The sequence below is a fragment of the Hibiscus syriacus genome, unplaced genomic scaffold (assembly GCF_006381635.1).
Source record: "Hibiscus syriacus cultivar Baekdansim isolate YM2019G1 unplaced genomic scaffold, ASM638163v2 tig00000916_pilon, whole genome shotgun sequence".
In the NCBI taxonomy this organism is placed as follows: domain Eukaryota; kingdom Viridiplantae; phylum Streptophyta; class Magnoliopsida; order Malvales; family Malvaceae; genus Hibiscus; species Hibiscus syriacus.
Window position 1 is genome coordinate 1,926,848 of NW_024061833.1, and position 26,491 is coordinate 1,953,338.

Sequence of the window (26,491 nt, forward strand, 5' to 3'; positions counted from 1 at the left end):
ATGTGATGTTATATGTTTATTGGTGATGTGATGTTTATGATGTGTATGTGTATTAAAGATAAGAAGAAGAGGATAATATAAAAAATGAGAAGCGATGATAACATGTAAAAGATTATGAATGTAAATGATGATATGTGTGTCTATGTGTAATTAGTACATCAAAGAATATATGATTTGGTATGATATATATATGTATGTAATTATGTTTTGTAGGTATTATGAGCTTATTAAATTACGATAATTCTATGAAGTGTGTAGAGCATGAATTAGAGTTAAGATTTTATATTTAAGTGTTAATGCCTCATTAAGTCATCGACTTAGCGTATGAATGTTTCACGCGTAGGTTTCGAGAAGAGGAAAAAGGGATCAAAGATGAGCTCATCAGGTCAGCATCTCCTTCCTGAAGTTCAGATCAGAAAAATCTTGAATTATATGCATTTTATGAAATGTAGTTGGCATGTAAGATAAAAGATTGGTGTCGAATACGCTCTGATAAGTTTTGTAAATCAATATGTTTTACATAATAGCAATTATTTGGTTATTGAAAATGTCAAACTGAATTTTTATTTAATTATTTTATTTTTGTCAAAGTAAATGATTTGAAAAGTCAATGTGACACCTCGGACTCGTATCCGAATAGGATATAAATTAGGAGTTTTAAAGTTTGTATATATATTTCGTTGGTTTTTAGATATATGTGACATATGATATTACAGTTAAGGAGAAATTGATTTTTCATTCAACCGTTTTGGATACTTTTTAAGTTTTCCTCTTCTATATCTGATGTCCGGAAATATCGAACTAATATATCTTTGTAAGTTGTTACCTCAACTATTTACACTTGTTTATCAGGTTATTACTAATCAATCATTGTCATAATTTACTTATGATTGTCCTGAATGTATGTATGACAATATTTTACATGATTGTACGAATGATCATGTTAATGCAATCTCGTTCTTATTTAAAAAAATATCGATATATAACAAATCCCCGTAAAAACCCGGTGTCCATCTATTCCTTCGCCCACCTGACCTTCTTTCAAGTGTCTGTTTGACTGGTAGCTTTTTAAAGAAACTCGCTTCCTTTCATGCCTAATCCATCTCCCTTTCTTAGCAGTACAATCCCTAAATTAATTTCTTCTGCCTATAGGCCATGGAAACCACCGCAGTTCCTTCTTCAGAAATCTCTATCGACGGTCTTCATTCTTCCACCGATTCACCGATTTTTGATCATGATCTCCACGCCCAACTCGAATCTCTCCGATCCAAATCTTAGTTCATGAAGGAGAATCTGTGTCTCCTCCATCAACAAAGAGACGAAGCAACTGCTCAAGCGAATACTTTAACGGTGAAAGTCCATGACTTGTCACTCGAGCGAGACTTTCTTCGGCACCAAATCAAGGAATTCGACGTCACTTTGAGAGAAAAAGGAAGAAGGTTTCATTAGAAAGATCGACGAGCAATCGGAAGCAAAGCTAGAACTCGAGAAAAAGCTTGAAGTTTCTAGAAGGGAAATCGGAGAGTTTGAATCCGAAACTAAAGTCAGAAATGAGGTATTTGTAAAAAGCTTGGATTCAATCCGGTCGGTGGAGGAAAATTTGATCAAACTCGTCAATATTATGAACGATGAAAATGAAGCGATGGAGAATGTTGATAGTGAGAACGAGAATGGAATTAGAAGATAAAAAGTTGAGGATTTTTTTCAAGAGAAATTACCTCTGTTTTGAAACTTGCGACTGAAGCTAACTCGAATGCAAATGAATTCAAGGACGCTAGAAAGAAGAAAAATAGGGAACTAGAGAGCAGCGTCGTGAGCTTAACAGAGGAGAATCGGGACACCAATAGCTTGTTGAGGTTGCACTGGTGGAGAAAGAGGTTGTGGAGAAGAGTTTGAATAAGTTAAAAGGGAACAATGAGCAAAAGAGGGTAGCATTATTACATATTACAGAGCGAGGGTTGCAGAGAGTCGGATTTGGGTTTATGATAGGAAGCAGAAGCAATGAGCAAGCCATCGAGAGTTCCTATTTCGAGGATTTTAGTACTACTACTTTGGCAAGTAGATCAGATAACGGTGAGAGCAAAGAGGAGGTTGTTAGCCTGGTAAGTTCAAGTTCACTTCATCTTGTTTGTATTGACATATCAGTTTCAAATGGATGCTTCAATTTTGTCGTTCAATTGAACCTAAAATTCATACTGGTCAAGAACTCAAGATTCCTTAACTTGTTTCTCGTCTTTTGGCTTAAAGCTTAATTTTCATGGATGCTCAAACTTAAAATGGGTGATGGCACACACAGTTCGCTACAAATGAGTGATAGTCGAAAATTCTAACTAGTAAGACTTGAAATTTCTCAGTTACGAAGATCTTTAGAGGAATCTAGGTATTGTTGCGAAATACGGCTATCGGATAGAGCAAAATCGCAACTGATAATTTGAGAAAATAAAGATGAAGATAAAGAAGACACAAATTTTACGTGGAAAACCCCTAAATAATATAGGGTAAAAACCACGGGCAAAGATAAAAGAATTTCACTATGAGAAAATAGGAATTACAACTTCTCTCGATCTACAAGGAGAAAATAATAACAATTATTTCTTGATAAAAAAGATAAAACAACTCTCAAGAAAACTCTCTAAATTCTCTAGTATTGGGAGAAAACTAGAATGATTTGGGATGGTTTTGAATCTAAATGGGTTAGGGTATTTATAGTTGAAGCTTAAGGACTAATCTTGTAAACACCCTAAAGTACAAGGACTAAATGTGTAATACCCCAAAAAATTTAGATAATGACTAAAATATAAATTTTGAAAGTTTGATGGTCAAAGTAGAAAATTGGAAAAAGTTTAAGAAATTAAGTGGTGATTTTTCTCAAAAAGAATTTTATTCCATAAATAGATAGTTTACTCTTGAGAGTGGGGTTTTTATAGAAATCATATTTTGGATTTGGAATTTTAGTAAAGAAAAATTAGAAAGGGTAGAAACCGGTAAGGAATCGGTAATTCAGATCGAATTGAAATTTTATAAAAATTTGAAAGATGATATAAAATGGTTGGAAATATTATTTTAATATTTTAGATCAGAGAAAATTTGTTTAGAAATGTGCAATTTTTTAGATTTAATCGAAACAGTGGAATTTAGTGACTAAAATGCAATTTTTGAAAAGTTCAAGGGAAATTTCGGAAATTAAAGTCAAATTAATTCATCTTTGACTTTGAAATATGATAAGGATGAATTGTCATGATTTTATGGTGAATAAGAAGATCCATTCAGGGTGATTTGGTCTTATCCCAATTAAATGAATATTATATTCATTTATAGTGGAATATAGTTTAAACAAAGATGAAATGCACCCAACATTTCATCCAAATTTGCTCTCTTCTTCTCCAATGCTGCGTGGGTTTTCTTCAAAGGTGAGAGAAAGCTTCAACTCAATTTTCAAGCAATTTCCTTAGGATTTTGAGTATGATGTAAATAGAAATTTGTTGTATGCGGAAAACACTATCATTTGGTACCAATATTACTTGATAATCTTGCTAGTGTTCAAAGACCCCAAATTCTATAGTTTGTGTTCATATAAGGTATCATGGAATTGATGATGAAACTTGATGTTTGTGAGGTAGTATATGCATATTCAAGCATGTATGATGATTAGAATATGTTAAAATTTGAGTATGAATATTGAGTTATATGTAGAGAAGTGGATTTTGAAGTTAAAAATGGGATAAATGAGTATTAATGAGTTTAAGCATGTGTATGTGACTTAAGAACATGAAAGGGGAAGAAACATGGAGTATTGAAGTTGAAAGGAGTGAAATTTCGTGCTTAAAATGAGATTTCTGGCTTAAAATGAGATTTCTGGGCAAAGTGCATCGATACACAGGTGGTGCATCGATACACCCTTCAATTGAAAAACATCGAATGCAATAAGTGCATTGATTCATAGGCAGTGCATCGATACACTATTGAGTGCATCGATACATAAGGGCCAGAATTGTTAAGTTGGGACGAAAATGTTGTAGAAAGATTAATAATAAATATTTTTATTAATGTTTAAGTTATAATGGTTAGTAAATATAACAATTGGTAATATACATGTACTCAATAAATGAGAGATAGATCGAAATCAAGCTCCTGAGTCGAGTAATGCGAAAGGAAAGGGCCAAGTCTCAGAGTAATCATTTTGCTAATCAGAATATATACGCAAGGAGAACCAGGTGAATGCATCTAATTATGCACGTACATGTGGTAATAGTTAAAATAACATGATTTATTAATGTATATATAGTGATTACCAAATGGCACTATATGTGCTAAAATGATAAGGAAATCATACTGAATGTATGAATTTTCATATGGAGCACTGAGTGTGCTAAAATGATAAGGAAATCATACTGAGTGTATGGATTTTCATATGGAGCAATGAGTGTGATAAAATGATAAGCAAATCATACTGAGTGTATGGATTTCCATATGGAGCACTGAGTGTGCTAAAATGATAAGGAAATCATATTGAATATATGGATTTCTAGATAGGGCATTATATGTGCTAAAATGGTAAGAGAATCATATTGAGTGTATGGATTTCCAAAAAAAGCACTAAGGGTGCTACAAGGATAAGGAAATCATACTAATAGTATGGATTTTCATATAGGGCACTTCATGTGCTAAAAATGGTAAAGGGATCATACTAATGGTATGGATTCTCGAATAGGGCACTTCATGTGCTAAAAATGGTAAAGGAATCATACGAATGGTATGGATTCTCAAATAGGGCACTTCGTGTGCTAAAATGAGAAGGAAATCATATTAAGTATATGATATTCCAGATAGAGCACCGAGAGTGCTAATATTATAAGGAAATTATACAAATTGTATAAATTTCCTATGGAATGTATGGATTCCAATAACAATTAATAAATGAGGTTAATGGCATCAGTGATGCAAATAATAGTAAGTATATTGGTAAAATAAGCTTACGAGCTTAAGAAATTATAGTAAGTATATTGGTAAAATAAGCTTACGAGCTTATGAAATTATAATAAGTACTTATTGGTAAAATAAGCTTACGAGGTTATGAAATTATAGTAAGTATATTGATAAAATAAGCTTATGAGCTTATGAAATTATAGTAAGTATATTGGTAAAATAAGCTTATGAGCTTATGAAATTATAGTAAGAATATTGGTAAAATAAGTTTACGAGCTTATGGAATAATGGTAAGTATATTGGTAAAATAAGCTTACGAGCTTATGGAATAATGGTAAGTATATTGGTAAAATAAACTTATGAGCTTATGGAATAATGGTAAGTATATTGGTAAAATAAGCTTACGAGCTTAGGGATTTAACGGTAAGTATATTGGTAAAATAAGCTTACAAGGTTATGGATTAAATGGTATGTATATTGATAAGAAATTTTATAGTATTTTGATCATGGTAAAATATTGGATATATTGATAACATGGTTTTATGGCATTTTGATTTTGACATTGAAATGCATAAATTGTATTGCACTGTTTATTGTTTTAATTGCCTCATTAAGTATATACTTAGCGTGTGATAATTTTCACGCGTAGGTAAAAAGCCAGTAGTGGAATAAAGAGTTCAAGTTGACATCAAGCATCGAGGAATATATTTCAATATCAGTAAGACATCCTATGATGAAATTTTGACTTAGATAGTGACATGTAATTAATAATGTTCAATTTATTTTATTGAACTAATTTTGGAAACAAAATGGTAAATTTATAGTGATGAAAGATTAAGTTTTTATAAGTTTTATGTCTTTTTCGGAAATTACTGTAGCAGTGAATCGATACACATTTTAAGTTCGAAATTTTGGTGCATCGGTATACTGTTCACGCTACTGTACAAGTGTATCGGTACATTGTTCATTGTTCATTGTTCATTGTTCACGGGTATTGTTCATCATTGTTCACGAGTATTGTTCATTCGTATAATATTATTCATAAAAAAGTATTTTTTTCAAATTTGTTATAACAAACATAATTCATCAATATATACTCGTATTTTATTAATATAAGTTCAAATGTGTTGTGATTTTGTAAGAACGTTGTTTTAAAAAGTCAATGTGATATCTCGGATTTGTATCCGGGTCGGGGTGTTACAAAATGTGCAATTTACAATCTATTTTTTCAATAATTTAGGTGGAATTGTTTTTCAATTCAACTTTCAGTGCCACCAATTTCAGTGGCACCATTTTTCAACAATCTCTCACTTGAAGATTTGATTGGAACAATCATATCTTCACACAATTTTTTCTACCTTGTACCATCATGTTGCTTACATCTCTGACAGGCCACAAGGGGATCGACACCAAGTAAATTTATCAGCATTGATCGCCTTCGTCATGAAATCTGTTATGTTGTCTTTAGTATAGATCTTCTGCATATCTACAGTCCCTTCTTCCACCTTTTCAAGAATGAAGTGGTACTGAACTCATATGTGTTTTGTTCTTAAATAAAATGTTGGATTCCTTGCTAGATGCAAGGCGCTTTGACTATCACAAAATAGAAAGACATACTCTTGATTGTACCCAAGCTCCTTCAATAGCATCTTCAACCAGATTGATTCTTTACTGGCTTGTGTAGCTGCTACATATTCTACCTCTGTCGTGGATGTAGCCATAACTGACTGCAATTTTGAAACCCAGCTTACAACTCCATCAATAACTTTAAACACATATAATGTAGTAGATTTGTTTTATCCAAATCCCTTTCATAGTCAGAATCGACATACCCATTGATAAGTAAGTTTGATCATTCGTAACATTATACAACATTTGAGGTCCCTTTGATGTATCTCAAGATCTTCTTTAATGTATTCCAATACTCTTTGCCTGGATTTTCCATGTACCGACTAACCACTCCCACTGCTTGTGCAATGTCTGGTCTTGTGCATATCATAGCAAACATTAAACTTCTCATTGCTGATGCATACGGTACTCGAGACATCTCTATCATCTCTTCTTCACTGCTAGGGCTCATACTGAAGGATAATTTGAAGTTAATATGAAGAGGGGTAGAAATTGACTTACAATCTTGCATGTTGAATCTTGATAAGATCTTCTTCAAGTAATTATTTTGTGAAAGCCAAATCTTCCTATTACTTCTGTCTCGGTGAATTGGCATCCCTAGAATCTTGTTTGCTGATCTCAAGTCCTTCATTTCAAATTCCCTAGCCAATTGTGCCTTCAATTCTTTAATATGGTCTTTGTTGGGTCCTGCAACCAACATGTCATCCACATACAACAACAATATAACAAAATCGTTATCACCAAACTTTTTGAAATAAGAACAAGGGTTCACGTTAAGTCTGTTGTATCCAAGGTACATAATGAAGGAATCAAATCTCTTATACCAACACCTCGGCGGCTGCTTTAGACCGTACAGAAATTTGTTCAACATGCAAACCAAGTTCTTCTTTTCTTTTTATTCAAAACCTTCAGGCTGGAGCATGTAAATCTCTTATTCAAGATTTCCATGAAGAAAATCTGTTTTAACATCTAGCTACTCTAGATGTAAATTCAATGTAGCACACATTGTCAAGACTACTCAAACTGTTGTTAGTCTAACCACAGGAGAAAAGATTTCATTAAAATCAATACATTCTTTTTGAGTATATCATTTGACCACCAGTCTTGCACGATACCTCTCAACTTGATCGTCACCATTTCGCTTGATTTTGAAGACCCATTTGTTACCAATTGGCTTCCTTCCTTGTGGTAGTGGCACAAGGTCTCATGTATTATTTTTATGAAGGGCTTCGATTTCTTCTTGCATCGCCATAATCCAAAGTGAAGCATCTGAGTTGTTTATTTCCTTTTAGAATGTTGATTGCTCACTGTCCTCTGTTAAAAGGCAGTATGCAATATTTACTTCTATAACATAATCTAAGTGCCAATTGGGACGTCTTCTCACATGATCTGATTGACGAGTTGTTGGAGCTTCAGAACTCTCTGGTTCTTGTTCATCATGTACTGGTTCTGCTTCAAAAGAATCTCATTGTTCAAACTCCTTTTCCACATGTATCAATGTAGTCTCTGACTTTTCAGCGCTATCATCGTCTTCTTTTCTTTTTAGTTTATCTTCTATAAAGATAACATCCCTGCTGATGATCACTTTATGGACAGTAAAATCCCACAAGCGATACCCCTTTACACCATCAACACACTCCAAGAATTTGCATTTCCTAGATTTTAGATCCAACTTTGAAATTTCTTGGGAGTTGTACATCACGTACACAATACTTCCAAATACATGGAGGTTTGAATAATCAGTTGGTTTACCAGTCCACATCTCCATTGGTGTGTTCATCTTTATTGCAGTTGATGGAGCTCGATTCACCAAATAACAGGCGGTATTGACTGCTTCTGCCCAAAATGATTTTTCTAGGCCTGTAGCCCTCAACATTGCTATTATTCTTTCTAACAAGGTTTTGTTCATCTGCTCTGCCACTCTATTTTGTTGAGGAGTGTTCACTACTGTGAATTGTCTTTTGATGTCTTCCTTCCTGCAAAATTCATCAAATTCTTCACTTGTGTATTCTCCTCCATTATTTGTTTTGAAACACTTGATCTTATTTCCAGAATTAAGTTCCACCCGTGCTTTGAAGTTTTTGAAAGTTGAAAACACATCTGACTTCTTCTTAATAGGGTACACCCAACATCTCCTAGAGTAGTCATCAATAAATGAGACAAAGTATTTTCCTCCGTATAGGGATATAACTGATGCTTGCCATACGTCAGAATGAACCAATTCTATAACACTTTTGCCTCTAGAATTTAATGTGTTGAATTTCAACTGGTGCTGCTTACTTGTTATGCAATGCTCACACAAAGTAAGTGATATCTTTGTTAAGCCTGGAAGTAGTTTTGCTCCACAAGGACTTTCATACCTTGTTCTGATATGTGTCCAAGTTTCTGATGCCATAGCATTGCAGAATCTGAACTACATGAGGTAACAAAGGCTTCTACTTCTAGTAAAGTCTCTCCCTTCAGTATGTACAAGTTTGCTGCTATCTTTTCGCCTTTCATCACCACAAGCGCTCCATGGAACACATTCATGATTCCTTTTAATTTTTCAATCTTTCTTGCATTATTATCCAACAATCTGTAGGATAATAAATTTTTCTTCATACCTTTCACGTACCGCACATCTCGAACGACTTTAATTGTTCCATCATACATCTTTAATTTGATGGTTCTCACGCCAACGATCTCTAAGGCATGATCATTGTAACTATACATAGATCCTCCTGAGACAGGTTCATAATGATGGAACCATTCTCTTCTTGAGGTCATGTGATATGATGCTCCTGAATCAATGAGTCATATATCTGTAAATCTCTTTCTGCCTCCACGGTGGTTGATGCTTCACAACATAGAGCATCTCCATCATCTGAAGTGCTTGCGGTATTGTCTTGTGGATTGGAGTTTTTATTTAGACTCCAACAATCCTTTTTCAAGTGACCCTTCTTTCTAGAGTTGTAGCACTTTAAATTATTTTTGCTTCTCGACTTTGATCTACCATGTTTGTGACTGTTGCTTTGGCCACGTTCTGTTGATCTCACTCTCATCGTTTTCAATGCTTCTGCTTGTTGTAGATTTACTTGTCTCTCTTCTTTGTTCTTGCGCCGATTTTTTTCTTGTAGAACATCAACTGCAACGTCATCGAAGACTAGACTGGTTACATTATTGTTTTTCAAGTTGATGATGAGCTGATCATACGAATCAGGTAGACTTTGAAGTAGAAGTTCAACACGTTCTTGTTCTCCTATTGTACATCTTAAGGATGTAAGCTGAGAAAATAAAGTGTTCAGTGTGTTTAAGTGCTCCGTCACTGAAGTAGATTCTGACATTCGGAGAGTGTACAATTTCCTCTTAAGGAAAATTTTATTGTGCAACGATGTGATATCGTACAGTTTGGTGAGATGATCCAATATCTCTTTAGTTGTCTTCTTCTTCTCGATGCTTGACAATACTTCATCTACTAATGCTAGATGAAAGTTTGCTATAGCATTCCCGTCCAATTTGATCTATTTGTTGTCATTTGTGAAATCTACCGGTCTTTCACTAATAACTGCTAGACAACCGTCTTTCCTCAGGATGATCTTCATCTTTAATTTCTATAATGATAAATTTCTCCCATTGAACTTTTCAATATCAAATTTCGTTGCCATAGCTTCTATTACGGATAGCTCCCACTATTTCACGATCGTGAATAGTTTTCTAGAACCTTCAAAGAATGTGTAATAACTTCTTACTTTCTTATGTTAGATGATACACCTTTTGGTGGCAACCACAAAGATAATAAGTAGTTATTACACACTCAAATCTAGCTCTGATACAAATTGTTACGGAATACAACTATCGGATAAAGCAAAATCGCAACTGATAATTTGAGAAAATAAAGATAAAGAATACACAAATTTTACGTGGAAAACCCCTAAATAATATAGGGTAAAAACCACTGGCAAAGATAGAAGAATTTCATTATGAGAAAATAAGAATTACAATTTCTCTCGATCTAACAAGGAGAAAACAATAACAATTATCTCTTGATAAAAAGGAGAAAATAACTCTCAAGAAAACTCTCTAAATTCTCTAGTATTGGGAGAAAGCTAGAATGATTTGGGATGGTTTTGAAGCTAATTGGGTTAGGGTATTTATAGTTGAAGCTTAAGAATTAATCTTGTGAATACCCTAAAGTACAAGGACTAAATGTGAAATTTTACCATATACTTTTTCAACAATTTAGGTGGAATTGTTTTTCAATTCAACTTTCGGTTTTTCAACAGGTATTTCATTAATGTTTGCAGCTATTGTTTATGTTATCCGAACATTTTATTTTAGAGAAAATAACCTCAGTGACCAAAAATGCCTTATAATATACGATTTTAACCAACTTTTTCTGGATTTGCCAAAATGACCAACAAAATTGCAATGCGATCGCTAATTCGCAACGCGATCTCCATTATCGCAAATTCGCGTTGCATTTCGCGTTGCGATAGTTTGAAATCGCGTTGCGATGGTCTACAGTGTCGTTGCGATTTTCCCAATTCGCAATGCGAATAAGTAAATCGCAACGCGAATTGGAAAAATCGCAATGCGATACTGACTATCGCAATGCGATACTTACTATCGCAATGCGATAATACAAAATCGCAACGAGATACTGACTTTCGCAACGCGATTCTGACTTTCGCAACGCGATTTACATAGCGCCATTCGTATTAACGCGTATTTTTTTTTTCAAATTCCAAACACGAATTTTTTCTTAATAATCGGAAACTGAACCGTCCACAGTAATCGCAACTCATAACCTCAAACCCAAAATCACAACACTCAGTCCCATCTCCATCTCTCACTCTCTACGGCGAAATCCGTCCCCATCTCCGAAGATTTCCGTCCCCATCGCCGGCGAAATCCCTCACAACCATTCACAGTCAAAAATCCCTCACAATCATTCAGAAATGGAAAATCAACCTCCGAGGGTTAGTTTTTTTTTTTTATTTTGAAATGTTTGCATTATTTTAGGTTTTTCATATTGAGATTGATGATAAGTTTACTGGTAATTTCAATAATAGATTAACCATTTCACTTAGATTTCTTATTAAATTCATTCGATTACTGCCAATACTGCTAAACTGTTTAGCCTGTGAAGTTAGTATTTATCTTTGTTTTGTCTTTTGGTTGAAGTAATGCAGAAGAAGAATAGTTTCGAGAATGAAAATCGCAACGCGGAAATAACTATCGCAACGAGAGAATCGCAACGCGAAATAAAAAACGCAACGCGAAACCAAAATCGCATTGCGATTTTCATTTCGCGTTGCGATTTTCATTTCGCGTTGCGATTCTCATTATCTCGTTGCGATTTTCATTTCAACCAAAAGACAAAACAGTGTTGCAAATTTTAGTTTCAAGAATAAACTACTATTTATGTTTATTGTTTTTGGTAGATCTTGACAGTGTAGTTTTTGGTATATCTAACTTGGTATGTTTATTGTTTTTGTAGAAATTTTTTTCGGCTTCATTGACATTAAGGAATAAAGTTAGCCTAGCCACTACAATTGCTTCGAAGCTTTCACCTGCACAAAGAAAATTGTTTGAGGAAACCTGCTTCGGGCCATGGCTGAGAGTACAACATCCGGGTGGAGAAGCTAATTTGACCCATTTGTGGCTTCACACCATGACTAGAGATCTACCCGACAGTATAAAACGTGGTGAGGAAGAGATATGGTTTCATTTTCCACCGGCGTATACTTGTTTTGGGCGGAAGGAGTTCTGCTTAATCACTGGTCTACGATTCGGACACGATGATGTAGGCCGGTACACTCGTCATATCACCCGCCCATCATGGTTATCCAGGGTTTTTCCTGATGAGTCAATAGAGAAGCCGAACTTACACGTCGACGACATGAAGAAATTGTTTAATAAGAAAGATGGTTTTACTCGGATGAATAACGTCGATGTTGTCCGAGTATGCCTTCTACTACTTTTGTATGCCGGCTTTTTAGGCAGAGAGGCCAGACAACCTATTCCTCAGGAGCTAATATTATTGGTAGAGGACCTAAATGCATGGAATCTGTTTCCGTGGGGTTCGTATATATGGAAAGCTACCTGGACTAAGTTGTCGTCTGCCTTTGATGACCGCAAAAGTTTGCGGGGCGATGGGTCGAAATACACTTTGTCATGCTTTGTTTGGGACTTTAAGGTAAGAATTTCTATATAATGTTTTCAAAATTATAATTAATTATTTAACAATTACTAATGTTTGTTATTATATTGTTTGTAGATTTGGATATTCGAGGCCTTTCCCGCCATGAAGACATATGCAATAAAAACTTCAAATGATATTCCCAGGGCTATTTCCTGGAAGAGGAAACGTCTGTTGGATTGGGAAGACTTAATACCATATACGACAATAAATAATGTAAGTTAACACAAATACTATCATATATAAACAAGTTATTAATAGTAGACGTTTAACTTTGTTTGAGTTTTTATATTTTTAGGAGGCCAACATTCCATTAATGAGACTGACACCCACGGAGGCTGAGCTTGCCACTGATTGGTGGCAAGCTAGTCAGCATTTTCTTGATGGCACGAATGATGAGCAGCCTCCACTTGCTCCACTTCGAGAGCCATCACCTCACCCAGAGCCATCACCTGATCGACCCGACTATACACCTCTACAACGAGAGCCATCACCTATCCCGTCACATCATCGAGCCTCTTCTCCACCATCACCTCATGATAGGCGACCGACAAAGATGCCACGACTTCTATCTCCCTGTTCTCCACCTCCACGGGATGAGTCAAGGGAGTTACATGATGAGGTCAATGCCTTGCGTGAGGAGATCGGTACTCTACGCGATAACGATGGTGCATGGCGTGTGGAGGTCAATGACTTGCGTGAGGAGATCGGTACTCTACGCGATAACGATGGTGCATGGCATGTGGAGGTGTCTACTTTACGTGGTGAGGTTGCCGCTCTAAGTGAGATGGTAGTATCGTTGCAGAATGAGGTTCATACTCTACGCAACGAGGTAAGTTTAAGATTTTCCATATTTAACTTGATGATAAATTTACTCGTAATTTCACTTAAATTAACCATTTCACTTAGATTGCTTAGTAAATTTATTCGGTTGCTTCCAATACTGCTAAACTGTTTATTAACACTGTGAAGTTAGTATTTGTCTTTTTGTTTTGTCTTTTGGTTGAAGTAAATTTAATCGGTTGCTGCCAATTCTTCTAAACTGTGTATTCTTTAACACTGTGAAGTTAGTATTTGTCTTTGTTTTGTCTTTTGGTTGAAGTTTTGAAATATATTTGTCTTTGTTTTCACTGTTTAAATATCATGTCCGTTTATTTACTGATATTTGTATTTAATTATTTAGCGGACCGATAAGGTGGATGCTTTACGTCGGGTTTTTCTTGCACGACAGAGTTCACGCATCAGACGGCGTGCACGTGCTATTAAGTCTCCATATACCCCAATAGTGCGAAGACACCGCAAGAAGAAGCCCGACTCGCCTGTCATCCCTCAAGAGTCCACTACTATCGTTGAAGAGGCCCCTATCATTCCTCGAGAGTCCCCTCCCACCGTTCAAGAGGCCACTGTCATCGTTGAAGAGGTCCATCCCACCATTCAAGAGCCCGATTCACATGGCGTCATATGTAGGATTCTTGAGAAACCCTCTGACGTGCCGAACATGATGGATTCAAGTTGGCTCTCGTATGAGTTACCGGCCAGTACCATACCGGTATCTGAAGAGGAGAGGAAACAACTACCGGACACAATTCTGGATAACACCCTTTGGGCTAAGACCGCAGTTGATTTTTATCTACATGAGCGAAGCCAGGGGTGTTTCACTGACATATGCAAGCTCAATGATGATATCTATTTGTTGCTTGATCGGTCTTGGTGGGGCGTATTATTAGGGGTCGAAGACAATGGCTATTTCGATGGAGGGGTAAGTCTTATATTTTTCTTATATTTTAATTTGATTATTTTTTTGTAAATTTATGTAAGTTGCTAATATATGTCTTTTTTTGTAAAACAGCATATCGATGCGTGGGTGTCACGTCTTCTAATAATTAGGAAACTTAAGGAAAATAAAAGAAATACACGATATACAATTATGCCGACGTCTTTTAACGCCGTTCACTTGAAGAATCTCGTCGAGCTTCAGATCCCATCCCTTAAGGCAATAGTATATGACAGCATGATAAATTATATATCATTGGCTGATTTAAGAGATATTATTAAGGGATGGAGCTCTTATTTGGCTAAATTCTTGGATGCGATAAATTATTGGACTCGTTCTGGAAACAAGAAGCCAAAGAAGCTCAATATTATAGTTAGCAGAGACGAGACCGCACCACAACAAACGAAAGGACCCAGAGGGGATTGTGGTCCTCTCGTATGCTTGGCGTTGGACCGTTTGATCACAGGAAGTATAAAGTATCTACCTCCCACCGATATAGATAGAGCTGCAGTAGGCTTGTGGTTTCGACATTATATGGCTAGATTGATATATACGAGACGCTGCCTACCTGCATCCGCGTTATAAAAATGTCCATAAATAATTGGTATGTTTATAGGCTTGTGGTTTGAAAATGTTTGGTTAAGTACCTAGAATTCAATAATTTGCTGTTTGTAGGTTTTAGATGTGTAGAAAGTGTTGTTTGAGCAAATGTTTGGTTTATGCAGGTTAATCTCAGAAGTGAGCTGCATGAAAATGATGTATGGCTGCAAAAGTTGATTCAATAGTAGAAGTGTTATTTTCTCTAATAATTATTGCTTATTTTTTGATTGTTTAATTGATTTGTAAAAGGTGATTTGTAAAAGTTGATTTGTTTAATTGATGTTAACATAATTCTTATTTGTGCTTGTTTAATTGATTGAAATGTAATGGTTGATTTTGTTGATTTCAATCTGCATTATGTTGAAGGCAAAAAGTACTATCGCAATGCGAAATGAAAATCGCAACGAGAGAATCGCAACGTGAAATGAAAATCGCAACGAGAGAAACGCAACGCGAAATTAAATTCGCGTTGCGATTTTCATTTCGCATTGTGATTCCCTCGTTGCGATTTTCATTTCGCATTGCGAAATTAGCGTTGCGATTTTTATTTCGCATTGCGATTCTATCGTTGTGATTTTCATTTCGCATTGCGATAGTAATTTCCGCGTTGCGATAGACATTAAGATGATTGCCTATTAAGTGATAACAACTGAACAGATCATAGCAATTTTCAAACTCAAGTTACTAATACATGCCTAACTGAAAATGTTAAAAGTTCACACATAAAATCTACATAATACAACGTTTGCATTTAAAAATCACCTAAGTTAACAGTCCCAAAAGGTGAAGCCAGTTGTGATTGGGATTTTAAAGATGATTGCGATTTTGATTGCCTTTTTCTTGACAACATATGAGCTTTGGATTTTGATGATGATCCATATTTTGGTAGAGGAAAAGATGATTGTGATGGCACTGGTGATCCACATGTCAACCTTGTATGACCACTTTCCTTGCACCGACTACATGTCGATCTCTTCTTCTCTTCACCCTTAGACGGTATACGATCGTGACTTTTTGGTCGGCCAGGTAGCCTTCTGTCCATGGCTGGTGGCAAAACTGTTTGTAAGTCATCTGGTATGTCCCACTCAGAAGGATGTGAAATAGGGTAGACAATATCGGCATAAGTCTGTCGATATACTTCTGTAGTGTAGCAATCCATAGCGTATGTGCTTGAATCATCTTGGTTTAGATGAAGAGAAACTTTTATAACATTGTCATACGGATAACCAGATGTTTGCCATTTCATACAACTACACGTCCTTGCATTTAGATCGACAAGCCCATTTAAGTTATTATCCAGTACTTCAAACAAAGTGTTTGAACATGGTTCAACTCTCCATGACGTTGACTTCACAACACGTTTCGTTATCTTTTTTTCAGTCCATGGTGTAACACGATGTTCCAATGTTCCTGTAAATTTAAATAAATAATACTTAGTAAAATATATGATAAGTTACGAATTCAAAGAAATAATACCTGCATGGTTTCTTTTCTTGTAGTACCACTGTTGAATAGAGGCTCGAAAAAACTCCATTAACATAGTAATGGGTAATTTCCGGGAATGACGACTTAGAGCGTTAATTGATTCTGCACTATTAGACGTCATGAAACCATATCTTGCTCCAAGTTAATGTACTCTTGACCATCTTTCAAACCCGACATCTTCTAGTGTTTGAGCACACTGAGGCAAAACACGTCTTAAACAGTTTATATGCTTATTGAAATCCACTTCCCGATAAGTCTTTACAGCCTTCCAGTATGTCCATTTGTGCTTTTTTATACCAGCAGACCTTGATTTTAGATTTCTATACAAATGAACACCACAAAGTCCATGAAAAGCATCTGGGAAACACCTTCTAACAGCGTTGTCAATTGAGTTTGCCCTATCGGATATGATTGTCAGATTGCTAATAGGACCTATGCAATCCCTAAGATGCCCCATAAACCATGTCCATGAATAAGAGGTTTCAGATTTGCCAACCCCGTAAGCTATTGGCAATATCCCATTGTTAGCATCCATGGCTACTGCTAATAAGTTTACTCCAAGGTATCGACCTTTCAAATGTGCTCCGTCAACTATAATAACTGGGCGCATGCAAGTAATAAACGAACGAATCTACAAAATAATATACACAAGAAATATAATCATTTAAATGTGAAATGCATGTAACTAATAGAAATGAGTCAACAGAATTATATTGATTTACTAACCGCAGCACCAATGGCGATAAACAGCAACTCAAAGCGTCCATCTCTATCTGTTTTGATATGAGTTACCGACCTAGGATTTTTCAGCTTTAAATTGTGACAATAAGCCGGCAGTTGGGCAAACGATGCTTCTGGCGACCCCCTCAATAATTCCAAGGCATAACATTTGGCTCTCCAAGCTTGAGAATATGATATACTAATCTTGAACCGAGCATTCATGTCAGTCATAATTTCATGTCCCCGATATACCCTGCCATTCAAAAACATTAACTCAGCCAGAAAACCACCCAACACCTTTTTGTTTGCCTGTCTATGGTGAGGAAAAACTTGGGTTCTTGAACATGTATGTTTATCAATAAAAGTCCTAACTTGAAACATTGCGCAATCTTTTATCCTCTTTGCAATCATACGCCACGTACAGTTTTTGTCAATCGTACACCTTGTTTCGAAATGATCTTTGCTTGATTTGTTAACTTTTAGTTGATAGCCATCTTCCACACATTTCGTATACAAAGCTATCTTCAAGTCTTCCTTTGTATCAAAACAATCATCTTTCTTGATACGAATAACTTTTGTGTAACAATCAACTGTTTTCTTTGCCAACTCTTCTTCCGGTAGCTGAAGTAATTCTGGCATATTCCAGTTATACTCCCGTGGCATTTTCTTTTCTTCGGGGACTTTTTCTTCTTCTTTTTCTTCTTCAGGATTATATGAATTACAGAATGGATGTTCAATATGTTCATTCACAGTCGTAACTTCCTCCTCATTATCATCAACAACATCTTCCTCGGCAACGAGTGTTTCATCATCAAAATTCGGGTATTGACCAATATCAAAATCATTACACGCAGGGTCTGTTTCTTCTTCTGAAACATCATCAAAATCCGTGTATTGACCAATATCAAAGTCCGGGTATTGACCAAGATCAAATTTCGAATACTGACTAGTACTCACAATTTTTTCTCTTGGCTCATCATCGTCTAATTGGTCAATACGAAAACCGGAATTTGGTGCTGAAAGTTGATTTGGATTTGGATTAGAGAAAGGCTGTGGGTTTTGAGACCCACTTAGTTGATTACTACCCGCTACTGACCCAACAATACTACTTCTAGGTTCAACAACATACAATGTAACATCATCACTTGAAACATTAATGTAAGCAATGAATCGTTCAACATCTTCATTGTCGGTTAAAAAATAAACTTTACCATTTCTCTGATAAGATAGCCTAAATCCACTTAGGGGCTCTAAATTCAATTTCTTTGAAACACGTAACATTAGGGTTTCATAAGTTAACTTCTTTAATGACAGTTTTAGTTGAAGATTCATGGGTAAAGGCATATATTGTAAAACACCATGAACATTCTCCCATGACCCTCCAAAACACAAATCTATCCAAACATGATCAACATTAGATGATTTCATGGTTGTAACTAAACAAACGAGATGCGAAACTAAGACCTGTTGCCGGATGGGGAAGGATGTCATTGGATATAGGAACGGATGTCGCCGGAGAGAGTGATAGATGGAGATGGAATGAGTTGCGATTTAGGGATTTAGGTTATGAGTTGTTGCTGCTGCGTATATATATACACAAAAAATTTGGCTTGCGAAACTAAAACATGTTGCGAACTTTGAAACTCGTATTGTGATTCTGTATTATCTCGTTGCGAAAGTCAGAATCGCGTTGCGAAAGGCAATCATTTGACCATCGCAATGCGAAATGCAAATCGCAACGATAGAATCGCAATGCGAAATGAAAAAGGCAATGAGGATTAACATGCATAAACTTTTAATAATTATTTATTGAATTCTAGGTACTTAACCAAACATTTTCAAACCAAAAGGAGTATATATGTTAACAAAACTTGCATTATGTGTATTTTATGTGTGTACTTTTAACATTTTCAGTTAGGCATGTATTAGTAACTTGAGTTTGAACATTGCTATGATCTGTTCAGTTGTTATCACTTATTAGACATTCATTTGACTATCGCAACGCGAAAATGGCTATCGCAACGCGAAAATGGCTATCGCAACGAGAAAATCGCAATGCGAAATGAAAATCGCATTGCGATTTTCTCGTTGCGATTTTCATTTCGCATTGCGATTTTCATTTTGCATTGCGATTTTCATTTCGCATTGCGATTTTCTCGTTGCGATAGCCATTTCGCGTTGCGATAGTCTGTTTTGCCTTCAACATAAAGCAGATTAAAAATAAACAAATCAACTATTACATTTCAACACAAATTATGTATACATCAATTAAACAAATCAACATTTACAAATCATCTTTTACAAATCAATTAAACAATCAAAAAATAATAATAATTCTTATTTCTTCATCAATTATTGAATCAATGAATCAACAACATTGTGACCCCGTACATCCATTTCACGCAGCTCACTTAAGGATTAACCTGCAGAAACCAAACATTTGCTCAAACAAGACTTCCTACACATCTAAAACCTACAAACAACAAATTATTGAATTCTAGGTACTTAACCAAACATTTTCAAACCAAAAGGAGTATATATGTTAACAAAACTTGCATTTGACTTACCAATTAACAATGGACACTTTCATAACGCGGATGTAGGTAGGCAGCGTCTCGAATATATTGCTCTAGCCATATAATGCCAAAACCACAAGCATACTGCAGCTCTATCTCTATCGGTGGGAGGTAAAAACTCTGTGCTTCCCGTCGTCAAATGCGCCAAGCAAAGGCATACGAGAGGACCACAATCCCCTCTGGCTTCCGGCGATTGTTGTGGCGCGGTCTCGTCTCTGACAACTGTGACATTGAACTTCTTTGGCTTCTTGTGTCCAGAATGACTCCAATACTTAATCCCATCAAAGAATTTAGCCAAATGAGAGCTCCATCCCTTGAAAATATCTCTCAAATCAGACAGTGATATGTAATTGATCATGATGTCATACACTATTATCTTCAGGGATGGGAGCTGAAGTTGGACGAGAAGCCATTGACGACGTTCCAAAACAGGGATAAACACCTGCGATCATAAGTAATAATTCATTTATTTGTGCACTAATTTATGAACACCTTTAAAAAATTTAAAAAATAAACACTAACCTTATTGACCTCCCACCATGCAGGATAAAGTTTAGCTTGTCCATTGCCTAACAAAAATGATTCATCTCGTTGATTCTTCAAGTGAACTGCGTGAAAAGCCGTCGGCATTATTGTATATAGCGAATTTTTTTTTATTTTTCCTAAGCTTCCTTATTATTAGTAGACGTGACACCCACGCATCGATATGCTGTTTTACAAAAAAATACATATATTAGTGAATTACATTAATTTTTAAACAAATTAATCAAAATCATATATAAGACAAATATAAGACTTACCTCCCCATCCAAATAGCCACTGTCTTTAACCCCTAATAGCACACCCCACCAAGACCGATCAAGCAACAAAAACATTTCATCGTTGAGTTTGCTGATGTCAGTGTAACACCCTTGGCTCCGCTCATGTAGATAAAAATCAACTGCGGTCTTAGCCCAAAGGGTATTATCCACAATTGTTTCCGGTAGTTGTCTCCTCTCCACTTCAGATACCGGAAGGGTACTAGCCGGTAACTTATACGAGAGCCAACTCTCATCCATCATGTCCGGAACCGGTGGGGGTTTCTCAATACTTCGATATATTACCCCATGTGAATCGGGCTCTGGAATGGTGGGAGGGACCTCTTCAACGATGATAGTGGCCTCTTGAACGGTGGGGGGGGAATCTTGAGGGAGAATAGGGGCCTCTTGAACGATTGGAGGGGACTCTTGAGGGATGACCGGTGAGTCGGGCTTCTTCTTGCGGAGTCTTCGCACCATTGGGGTGAACGGAGACGTAATAGCACGTCCACGCCGTCTGATGCGTGAACTCCGTCGTGCAAGGAAAACCCGACGTAAAGCATCCACCTTATCGGGCCGCTAAAAAAAATTAATACATAAATCAGTAAATAAACAGACATGATATTAAACAAAGACAAATATGTTTCAAACTAGCATTGTATTCACCCAAGTCATTATTCTATCATAGTTCACAAAATGCTCAGATAACATTCCAGAAGTAAGCACTTATATAAACATTTAAAAGGACAACATATATAAACATTCCAGAAGAAGAATAGTTTACTTTCGCAACACGAAACTTAAAATCGCAACGCGAAATGACTATCGCAACGCGAAAATGGCTATCGCAATGCGAAATGAAAATCGCAACGACAAAATCGCAACGCGAAATGAAATCGCAACGAAAAAATCGCAACGCGAAATGAAAATCGCAATGCGAAACACAAATCGCATTGCGATTTTCATTTCGCGTTGCGATTTTTTCGTTGCGATTTTGTCGTTGCGATTTTCATTTCGCATTGCGATAGCCATTTCCGCGTTGCGATAGTCATTTTCGTGTTGCGAAAGTAAACTATTCTTCTTCTGCAAATTGAAACTTGAATGGATTGCATTACTTCAACCAAAAGACAAAAACAAAACCAAAAACAAATACTAACAAAAACAGTTTAGCAGTATTGGCAGCAACCGAATGAATTACGAGTATGAAAAATCTTAAACTTATCTCGTTGCATAGAGTATGAACCTCATTCTGCAACGATGCTACCATCTCACGTAGAGCGGCTACCTTACCGCGTAATGTAGACACCTCAACACGCCATGCACCATCGTCTTTGCGTAAAGTACCGACCTCCTCACGCAAGGCATTGACCTCATCACGTAACTCCCCTAACTCATCCCGTTGAGGTGGAGGTGGAGAACAGGGAGATAAACGTCGTGGCATCTTTGCCGGTCACCTATCTTGCGGTGATGGTGGAGAAGAGGCTCGATGATGTGACAGAATAGGTGATGGCTGTCGTTGTGGAGGTGTATAGCCGGGTCGATCAGATGATGGCTCTGGGTGAGGTGATAGCTCTGGGCGAGGTGATGGCTCCCGAAGTGGAGGCTGCTCATCAACCGTTCCATCAAAAAAACGCTTACTAGCTTGCCACCAATCAGTGGCAAGCTCAGCTTCCGTGGGTGTCAGCCTCTGTAGAGGAGTGTTGGCCTCCTAACAATATAAAAGCTCAAACAAAGTTAAACGTGTACTAGTAATAACTTGTTTATAAACATATGGTAGTATTTATGTTAACTTACATTATTTATTGTCGTATACCGTAGTAAATCTTCCCATTGCAAGGTCCGTTTCCTCTTCCAGGAAATAGCCCTGGGAATATCATTTGAAGTTTTTATTGCATATGTCTTCATGGCGGGAAAGGCCTCAAATATCCAAATCTACAAACAATATAATAACAAACATTAGTAATTGTTAAATAATTACTTATAATTTTGGAAACATCATATAAAAATTCTTACCTTAAAGGCCCAAATAAAGCCTGTCAAAGTGTATTTGGAACCATCGCCATGCAAACTTTTTCGATCATCCAAGGCAGACGATAACTTATTCCATGTAGCTTTCCATAAATACGAGCCCCACGGAAACAGGTTCCACGCATTTAGGTCTTCTACCAATTTGATTAGATCATTTGGAATAGGTTGTCTGGCCTCTCTGCCTAAAAACCCGGCATGCAAAAGAGTTAGAAGGCATACTCGGACAACGTCGATGTCATCCATCCGAGTAAAACCGTCTTTATTATTCAACAATCTTGTCAGGTCTTCTACGTGTAGACTCGACCTCTCCAGCTCAGGAAAAACCCGGGATAGCCATGATGGGCGGGTAATGTGTCTAGCGTACCGACCTACATCATCGTGTCCGAAGCGTAGACCGGTGATTAAGCAAAACTCCTCCCGCCCAAAACACGTATACGTCGGTGGAAAATCAAACCATATCTCTTCATCACGACGTTGTATAGTCTCTGGTAGATCGCTAGTCATGGTTTGAAGAAACAGGTGTGTCAACATCGCATCTCCACCGGGATGTTGTACTTTCAGCCATGGCCCGAAGCATGTATCCTCAAACATTTTTCTTTGTGCAGGTGAAAGCTTCGACGCAATTGTTTTGGCCAGGCTGACTTTATTTCTCAAGGTCAATTGAGCCAAATAAAAGTTCTACAAAAACAATAAACATACTAAATTAGATATACCAAAAACTACACTGTGAAGATATACCAAAAACAATAATAAACATAAAGAGTAGTAGTTTATTCTTCAAACTTAAATTTGCAACACTGTGAATTTCGTATTTGTCTTTGTTTTTTGGTTGAAGTAATGCAATTCATTCAAGTTTCAATTTGCAGAAGAAGAATAGTTTCTGAAAATGAAAATCGCAACACGAAAATGACTATCGCAACGCGAATTTGACTATCGCAACGAGAGAATCGCAATGCGAAACTAAAATCGCGTTGCGATTTGCATTTCACGTTGCGATTCTCGGTTGATTTAATAATCAATCTAAGTGAAATGGTTAATATATTATTGAAATTACCAGTAAACTTATCATCAATTTCAATATGAAAAACCTAATAATAATGCAAAAATTTCAAAAAGAAAATAATTAAAAAAACTAACCCTCGTTGGTTGATTTGGTTGATTTTCCATTTCTGATTGTGAGGGTGGCTCTGAGAGATGGAGATAGACGGATTTCACTGGAGATGGGACGGATTTCGTCGGAGATGGGTGAGAGAGTGAGAGATGGAGATGGGACTGAGTTGTGATTTTAGGTTTTAGGTTATGAGTTGCGATTACGGGATATACTGTGGACGGTTCAGTGTTCCAATATATTAATATTCGTGTTTGGAATTTAAAAATAAAATACTTGGCCAGGATACTAATGGCGCTTTGAAAATCGCATTGCGATTATGTATTATCGAGTTGCGAAATTCAGAATCGCGTTGCGAAAGTCAGTATCGCGTTGCGAAAGTAAGTATCTCGTTGCGATTTTGTATTATCGCATTGCGATTTTCCCAATTCGCGTTGCGATTTACTTATTCGCATTGCGATTTTCCCAATTCGCGTTGCGATTTACTTATTCGCATTGCGAATTGGGAAAATCGCAACGACACTGTAGACCATCGCAACGCGATTTTCAACTATCGCATTGCGAAAATGCAACGCGAATTTGCGATAATGGAGATCGCGTTGCGAATTAGCGATCGCATTGCGATTTTGTTGGTCATTTTGGCAAATCCGGAAAAAATTGGTTAAAATCGTATATTATATGGGATTTTTGGTCACTAAGGTTATTTTCTCTTTATTTTAAAGCATATGCGTTCAACAAATATTCCGATACGAGTACGAGAATATGATCCTTTAGATACAAGAAAAAACTTAATTAAGCATACCCACATAGAAGACGTACTCGTATCCGAACTCACCACGGTTGCACTTATCTATGTAATATTTTGCTTTCGTTGACGATGTAGGCATCGTTTGATCATTTGCTGTTATGCTAGGTCCGATAATGAGCGACTGCAGTGTCTTACAGAGAAACAAGCTCGAAAAATTGAAGAAAACACACTGCACATTAAAGAATTGGAAGACAGGAATATGTTTTTAGCTAAAAATGTTAGCATGTCTTTTTTTTCTGCTTCCATTGGAGCTGTTCTCTTCATCTGTACTTTATTATTTTCTTGAAAATTTAATCTTTATAAGGTCGAGGAACTCTTGATGGAATAAAAGAAACTGAAGCAGATGTTGCTAGATGGAGGGAAGCTTGTGAGTTGGAAGTAGAAGCTGGAAAAAAAGAGGCTGAAGAACGTGACAAACTGGTACGTGGTTCTATTCTGCCATTATATGAACCATCAAACTTGTGTGCTCAGTGACTAATAGGAATACTATTCTATCTTTTACGTTACTCGAGCTTGGATGCGTGTGTCAAGTATATATATTTAAAGCTTTTGATTAATATGGAGGATCATATTTAGGAAAAATTATTAGATGAAATTGGTACACTATGTCATCCGTGGTCTCAAATAAAAAAATTCATTCATCTCATTTTTTTCCAACGTGAATCTTCATCTCTATTCTACATGTAAACAAGGAGTGGGTAGTTATTTGGAAGATATTTTGAGATTGATAGATCTTATTGGCTAAGACCACAGATGACGTAGTGAACCGGGTTCATCTAATAATTTCTTCATATTTAGGGACAAAAATGAGTCCAATTGAGTTTTTCTCTTATCTTAACTCGAGCTGAATCTTAGACCTTTCGCCGTTACCAATTTGATTAGATTTAAAGGAAAAACACCCAATCCAAAACACAACTTAAATCTTAGGTACCTAACTTGATACAATTAGGTAGGTATATATATATATATAATTATTTTTTTGCAAAATATAGATGTAATTAATAAATTATTGAGAGAGTTATTGTGACAATTATCCTTAAATATATAAAAAATAATTATATTATTATCCCGGGTCAAAGTCAAACTGAAAATCTTTTGCGACTTAAATCCAATTAGACTTTTTACTCTAAAAATACTTCACGGACCTAACTCAAATATAAATTTTCAATAAAAAGATGATCTTACAAGATCGAGTTAAAATGCGCTGGGTCGTAATTCCATGCCCATCCGTCACACGAAACAAATGTCGGAGTCATGTGCTTCTAGCAAAAGTTGTGAGAGTAGCATAGATCGTCTTTATTTCTATCTTAGATAGACTCTTAAAAATGACATCGAGATTAATTAGAGTTTATTGAGATAAAATCCAACAACGTTGATGTTTGATTAGGTTGTCATTTTAAAGCAAGAGTTTGACAAAACAAAGGCAGCTTTGGGAATTATCCAATGGCAAGCTAAACCTTAAAGAAGAACTTGCAGCTGCTGCTATAGCTACACAGGCAGCTGCAGAGCAGTCTCTGCAGCTGGCCGACAGCAGAACCGCTGCACTTCGCGAGCGGATCGAGGAGTTAACGAAACAATTAGAAAAAAGCAGAGGGTAAAGAGAGGACCCGCTGGAAGCCGAGGCACTTTTGTTGGCCATGGCAAGTCCTAAAAATGAATATCACAAACAATACCAATACTAGAGCTCAGAATGTTAAACACATGCTGCCAGAAATGAAGGTTTTGCTTTAATAACACCAGCTAATTGTAGATGTATTTTGTCACACGATTGTGTAAAGAAGAATATTCGAGTGAAAAGCACAGTAAAAGTAAAATATCATAATAACAAAACAGGTACAGATTTTACAAATTGACAATTG

At 36.4% G+C, this 26,491-nt stretch overlaps 1 pseudogene; it reads left to right on the forward strand.

Annotated features, from left to right (window-relative positions):
* The first annotated feature begins 1,140 nt into the window (after positions 1 to 1,140).
* On the forward strand, positions 1,141 to 26,363 carry LOC120116583 (annotated as a pseudogene).
* Positions 26,364 to 26,491: the final 128 nt, after the last annotated feature.